At 45.2% G+C, this 7,339-nt stretch overlaps 1 long non-coding RNA gene across 1 annotated transcript in view; it reads right to left on the bottom strand.

The window, feature by feature from the left end:
* Window positions 1-7,339, bottom strand: part of LOC110313262 — a 41,707-nt gene that overhangs the window by 11,250 nt on the left and 23,118 nt on the right. The gene's annotated exons all lie outside the window — the stretch shown is intronic.

Genomic DNA, 7,339 nt, shown 5'->3' with positions numbered 1-7,339 from the left:
ACAGATAATTTTATAGACCTTCTCCTTTCACAAGCTGCAAGTAGGTGGGAATCTTACTCAGAGGGCACTATTCCCTTTATTCCATTTCTCTTTGTCCTTTTCAGGACAAAGTAAGGCTCCAACATTAAATTGACTAGTTCTGTTTTTATCCTCAAACTGTACATTTTTTATTTCTTTTTGCCCCCACTTGTTCTTTTTTTGTTATAAATCTGCATAAAATGATCATTAATAAACACACAACAAAATCAACTTAGGCTGCCTTAAAAATCTCCTCTGCAGAAAAGAAAAAAGAAAAAAGAAAAAAAATATAACCATACTTTTCTATTTAGCCTCAAGTAGATTTTTAGATCATGGGCAAAATCTAGCCACACTCTCTCTAAAATAGCACATGAATTGTATCTAGCCCAGTTGATAATATTGTTCCCCTCTGAAACCTCTTGGTCTGGGCCTCCATAGTACATATTGCTCTCAACCCTAATGTCTTCCAGTCTCCACTAGAATGGCCCAATGAACCCCACTTACAGCATTCAACTGCTTTCCTAGTCAAAACTTAAGTCTGCTATATTCCTCAAAATACACAGCATGCCAGCAACTGACCAGTGTGGATGTGGATACTTGGAGCCAACCATCAGACTTGGTCCTGCTGAGGTTTGATGCCCCAGTGTAGGGTGATGCTGAAGCAGTGGGGTAGAAGTGGGTGGGTGTTAGGCAAAGGGAAGGGAGGAGAGGGAGGTTGTGGGATGGGGGCTTGTGAAGTGGTAACCAGGAAGTGGGGTACCATTTGAGACGTAAACAAATGGAATGACTAATTTAAACACTTTTTAAAAAAATAAATTTAATTTAAAAATAATTTAAAAAAATACACAACATGGCCAGGCCCAACACAGAAATACCACACTCCAGATACCAGCTTCTTAGTTACTTTTCTACTACTCTGACCATAACCAAGGCAACTTATAGAAAAAATATTTAATGTTTAATGGAGGCTTAGTTTTTCAGAAGGTGAACCCATAACCATGGTGGGGAGCATTGGTAGCAGGCAGGCAGGCATGGCACTGGAGCACTATCTGAGGATTCACATCTTACCCACAAAACCCACAAAAGGAAGGAGAGAGAGGGAGAGAGAGAGAGGGAGAGAGAGAGAGAGAGAGAGAGAGAGAGAGAGAGAGAGAAGAGAACTAACTGGGAATGGTATGGGAATTTGAAACCTCAAAATCTACCCCCAGTAACACACCTCCTCCAATAGGGACATACCTTCTAGTCCTTCACAATCAGTTTCACCAACTAGAGACTAAATATTTAAACATAGGTGTCTATGGGAGGGGAGCATTCTTACTCAAACGCATATAATATGTTGTATGTGTATGATATTAGAACTCTTGGTCTTAGATAATTGATTGTTGGGCTCTTCCCTAGGATGATAATATTAGCCTTCGTTTGTTTTTTGAGACCCTGACTAAGACAAACTGTTTTGGTAAAGATGATATATTTTTGAAAGACCCACAATGTGAGGACTCCTCCACGTTCTGACTCAGGAGAGGCAACACCCCAAATCACTCACGAGAAACAGTCTTGATGCAAACTTCACAAGGATTTTTATTCCACCATGCAGGGGTGTGGGCCCTGAGTAGCCATTTGAGGGGAGTATTTAATGGAAGAAACCACAACTCAAGGAGGTAGGGAGGGCGTTGTTGGAAAATACCAAAAATACCAATTAAAAGCCATGAGGAAGTTCAAAGTCACAAGGACAAGCACATTTGCATATCGGGTTCCAGGAGTGGTCAAGGTGAGTCAGGGTGACTTTCTTTGAATGAACATTCCCCAAACCCAGGGGGTAGGTGGGTGGAGGACTGTTGCTATCTGTTTTATGATTAGCATGCCTTGGGACATTGAGTCACAAAGGTCACATTCTCAAGCCTGGGCCTAAAGGTCTAGTTTTTATGTTTCACTTTTTCATTCCCCACTTCTACTTGTTAGTAGTTCTAATCTTGATCCCTTAGGGCATGGTACTATTGTCTCAAAACTAAAAGCTGCACTGTACTAAGTCTTGCTCTAATAAAGGCAACTAGCCTATCTAACACAGAAGAACCTATAAGTAAAAGCAGAAACAAAATCAAAAGGCGTCCCATAAGTGTAGAAAGTAGGGTGGTCAAGAGTACAAGATAAGGGCCTTTCCACCCAGTCTCAAGGTTTTCTGTTCGATGGCGTCTAATGTAGACCGAATCTCCAACTTGGAAGCGATGTGGGGCTTTCAGGTCTCCTCTGGAGCTGCTTCCATGCTCGCTGTTTCACCCACTCGAGCACCTTGACCCTAGAGAATAAAGGCTGGGAAAGCAGCACATCAGCACTATGTCCAGAGGCTACTTTTACCAGTGGAGGGTGCCCCGCATTGAGTAATTCATAGGGGTTCAGTCCAAACTGTCCAGGGGTGTTTCTAACCCTGAAGAGCAAAGGGTAGGAGAGCTATCCAACCATTAGTGCCAGTCTCCACTGTTAATTTGGTAAGGGTCTCTGTAATAGTTCTATTCATCCTCTCTACCTGTCCTGAGCTTTGGGGCATGTATGAACAATGTAACTTTTAATCAATCCCCAATATCTTGGCCAGTTCCTGACTTACCTGGGCAACAAAGGCAGGTTCATTATCAGACCCGATTACCTTGGGTATCCCAAACCTTGGGAAGATTTCTTCTAGGATCTTCTTGGCTATCACATTGGCCATCTCAGTCCTGGTAGGAAAAGCTTCTACCCAGCTTGAAAAGGTGTCTATAAAAACTAATAAGTACTTGTTACCATTCTTGGCTGGCTTCACCTCAATCTTCTCTCAGGAGGCATTCCAGAAGGATTAGCATTAACCAGCTGGCAAGGCACACAAAGTTTGACTACCGAGTCAGCCACTCCTGGTGATCTCAGAACATGATAAGGGGATGTTCTAACCAATCTCTGCAGATGTTTAGCTCTTAGGTGGGTTGGATGATGCATCTGTTGGACATATCCTAGTCCTTTTTGTAGGGTAGNATCTCCTTCCCTTCTGAGGTTTAGCAAGTCCCCTCTGGGATCCTAGAGAACTGGTCTATCTTCTTATTTCTTTCCAGACTTTCAGGGTGTACTGCCGCTCAGGTCCTGGGGTTTTGGACTTTTCTGCTACAGGCAGAAGGTTAACAATCTGGGCTGCCTGCTTGGCAGTTGGTTAGGTCTGCCATCTGATTCCCTTTAGCCACAGCATCTTATGTCTTACTCTGCAGATGTCAACAGCCCTTTTTGTCTGTATATTGCTCTGTGCAGTGGCAAAAGCATACCTGCTGTCAGTGTAAATGTTGATAGACTTTTCCTTTGTCATTCATAGAGCTTGTATCAAAGCCACGAGTTCGGCTTTCTGGACCGAAGTCTCTTCAGGGAGGCTTCTGGCCTAGATCACTTGCTTTCTATCCACCACTGCTGCCCCTGCCTTCCGCTTACCTTCAACCACGAAGTTACTGCCATCCCTGTACCAGCTCGGACTCTCAGGCCAAGGCTGATCCTTCAGATCATTTCGAGTCATCAGTCACAGGCAGTAGGGTAGCGGGATTGAGGACAGCTGGGGGAGCAAGGGCCACTCGTTCAGTCAACAAAAGGCTCTGATAATGTGTCATATGAGTGTTGGTCATCCATTGGTCAGGGGGCTTTCAGATGCTTTCAAGAGCATGGGGTGCCACTACAGTTGTTTGCTGTCCCAGAGTCAGCTTATCAGCATCTGTGACAAGCAGAGCTATGACAGCAATAGCTTTCAAGTAAGAAGGCCACCCGCTGGCAACAGGGTCTAACTTCTTGGATAGGTAAGCCACTGGCCTTTTTCAAGGTCCCAAAGTCTGGGTAAGGATTCCTCTGGCGACCCCTGCTCTCTGGTCCACATAAAGAGTGAAAGGCTTGGTTAGGTCAGGCAAGGCCAAGGCTGGGGCCGGGCCATCAGTAGGGCCTTTTTATTTCTTCAAAGGCTTTCTGATGATCTGGGGTCCACACAAACACCTCCCCTTCCTTGGTTAGGGGGTACAACGGGGCAGCTAAGGTCTCAAACCCAGGTATCCAAAGCCTGCAGAAGCCAGCAGTGTCCAAGAATTCTCTTACTTTCCTTGGTGTAGTTGGGGTGGGGATCTGAGTTACAGTCTTTTTTCTGGCTTCCTTTAGCCACTGCTTCCCATTGCAAAGGGTGTATCCCAAATAAGTAACTTCAGTCTGACACAGCTGAGCCTTTTTAGCTGAGGCTTGGTACCCCAACTCACCTAATTCTGTTAAGCACATTGGTCTTCTGTTGCCCAGGTTCCCTATCTGTCTGGGTCCTGTCTTTTGTTCTCCTACCACTGCGGCCAAGATTCTAGTCAAATTTCTCTCTTTTCTATGATCCTTCCTGTTTTCTTTCTTCTGCCTCCTCTCTCTCCCCCCCCTTCCTCAGTCTCCTGCTTATGAAACACTTTCTCTGCCTTTCCACTAGATCATGTAACTCAGCCTCCTGTAACCCTTCCAATGTCTGAAGTTTCTTTCTGATATCCAGGGCGACTGTCTTATGAAGGCCAGGGCCTCTGAGTCCTTCTGGCTTCCGAGGTAGGATCAAAGGGACTGAACTGCCTGAAGGCTTCCATAAGTCTTTCAAGGAACACTGAGGGAGGTTCGGTTGGCCCCTGCATTACCTCTCTTACCTTAGCCAAATCAGTGGGCCGTCTTGAGGCACCTTGGAGACCAGAGCCTGGCGATAGATTTTCAAGCTCTCCCTACCTTTAGCCGTGTTGTAGTCCCAACTGGGGTGAGTCAAAGGGAATCCCATGTCTATCTCATTTTGTACCTGTGTAGGCCGCTCATCGGCTCCTGGGATATTTTTTTCTAGCCTGTAACAGAATTCTCTTTCTCACTCCTCGGTTGTGAAGAGCATCTATAGCAGCTGCAGACAATCATCCCAAGTAGACTGATGAGAGAACATAAGGGACTCCACCAACCCTGTGAGGTGTTGGGGAATCCTCTGAGAAAGGGGGTGGTGGTTAGTTTTCCAGTTATAAGGATCAGCCGAGGAAAATGACCAGTACTGAAGGGGTTGAAAGTTGGGCCAGTCCACTGGAGTCCGTCCAGACTGCGCTCTGCGGCTCTGTGTACCCACAGCGGGTCCACCTCCCACCGTCCTGAGGGGTTTGGTGTTCCCCAGTGGCTGGGGTTGAGGCTGTGGATAAGGGGGAGGTAGTGGACTAGGCAACTCAGGAGGCTTCATAGATTTTGGAGGAGCTGATGGATTTAGCTGGTGGCTCCAATTCGGGAGAAGACTTCACTTTCAATTTAATTTGTAACAACAGAGCACAACCACAATTTTGGGAAGCAAAATCCAATTTTAACAGTGTAAACAATCCATTCTCTTTAAAAATCAACACCAAAAACATTACTTGCTACAAAGTTTGGCTGCCTGTTCCTGCACACAAATGTAAAAAGGTGCAGCCCTCATTACCTCAAAGAGACACTTCCCTAAATCCTATCTTTTATAAGTCTAATTTCTAGGATAAGAATTACATGAGAATATTACCCAATTCGGATGTATCTTTAGAGTTCTGTCTCCTTGCGTTGTCTCATACCACATGTTGCAGTTCTAAATTACTCCAACCCAGAGTTACCAGTTTTAAGCTGTCTTTCTGTTACCAATGTTATGAATTTTTAATCATAAACAATAACTTATGAGCCAATAATCTATAACCAAGACATATAAATCATATTTATAACTTTAAAACTATTCAGAAACAAAAATGAAATGGCTACATACATTTGCTTATTTAAACCAAACAAAATTCTTAATTTTTCTAGCTGTAATATCAAGAGAGGAGCTCCTTGTTACCTAATGAATCCAATAATCACACGCACAGAGATTTTTGTAGGAAAAACAGGCATCAGTTCCCTTACCATAGAACTTGCAAAGCTGCTGGTCCCTTTAAGAGCAGCGTTTACAATCAGCTCCTAGTAGGGCTTCTCCTGCCACACTAGACTCCTAACTGCAGGTGCAGGGCTCCAAAGACCAATTGATTCTGTTTATTTCTTTTTCTTTTTTTCTTCCGTGTGGGTTTTCAGAAGGCCAGGACTCAGGAGCCTGGCTTCTGCTGGCACACCCAAGGCTTGACCCAGGGTGGAGGATTCTGGACAAGGTCTTGTGGTGACTGTAATATACGGCTGTGGGTCAGGGTGTGATTTTGGTCCTTCCTGAAAGATAATGGCTTTGACCTCAAAAATTATAGTCAAGTCAAAAATTCCTTCCGGAGGCCAGTCAACGCCAAAAGTTGGCCACTCAAAGGCACAAAAAGTCCTCCAAGGTCTTTTCTTGATGTCCACAGAAATGTTATGGGCTCTAGTCCTAACTTCAGTCCAATGGTTAAGAGTCAAACTAGGGGGGTCATCACAGTCTGTCTCACAGTCTTAGTCACAAAGAATACAAACAGCACACAAACTGTCAACAAACACAAACACACGAACCAAACGAAAGACCCAGAGTGTTGCTGAATCAGATGGCCGGTTCTCAACAAGAGGGTTACAGTATCACTACTGACCTACAGATGGGACTGAGGTCCCTACAGATGGGACAGAGGTCCCCACAGATGGCCTACAGATGGAACAGAGGTCCCTACAGATGGGGCGGGGGTCCCTACAGATGGCCTACAGATGGGAAGGAGGTTCCTACAGATGGCCTACAGATGGGAGGTCCCTACAGATGGCCTATAGATGGGATGGAATCCCTACAGACAGGGCATCCCCAGGGCAATTCTTTTTTTCCCCCACTTTTTATTAGGTATTTATTTCATTTACATTTTAAATGCTATCCTCAAAGTCCCCAATACCCCTTCCCCTGCTCACCTACCCACGCACTCCCACTTCTTGGCCCTTGTGTACCCCGGTACTGGGTCATATAAAGTATGCAAGACCAAGGGGGCATCTCTTCCCAATGATGGCTGATTAGGCCATCTTCTGCTACATATGCAGCTAGAGACACGAGCTCTGGGGGTGCTGGTTAGTTCATACTGTTGTTACACCTATAGGGTTGCAGCCCCCTTCAGCTCCTTGGATACTTTCTCTAGATCCTCCATTGGGGATCCTGTGTCCCATCCAATAGCTGACTGTGAGCATCCACTTCTGTGTTTGCCAGGCACTGGCATAGCCTCACAAGAGACAGCTATATCAAGGGTCCTTTCAGCAAAAACTTGTTGGTGTACGCAATAGTGTCTGCATTTGGTGGCTAATTATGGGATGGACCCCTGGGTGGGGCAGTTTTTGGATGGTCCATCCTTTAGTCTCAGCTCTGAACTTTGTCTCTGTAACACCTTCCATGGGAGTTTTGTTCCCAGTT

Source organism: Mus pahari, chromosome X (assembly GCF_900095145.1).
Source record: "Mus pahari chromosome X, PAHARI_EIJ_v1.1, whole genome shotgun sequence".
Classification (NCBI taxonomy): domain Eukaryota; kingdom Metazoa; phylum Chordata; class Mammalia; order Rodentia; family Muridae; genus Mus; species Mus pahari.
The sequence above is the reverse complement of the archived record's forward strand: the minus strand, read 5'-3'. Positions and strand labels throughout refer to the sequence as shown.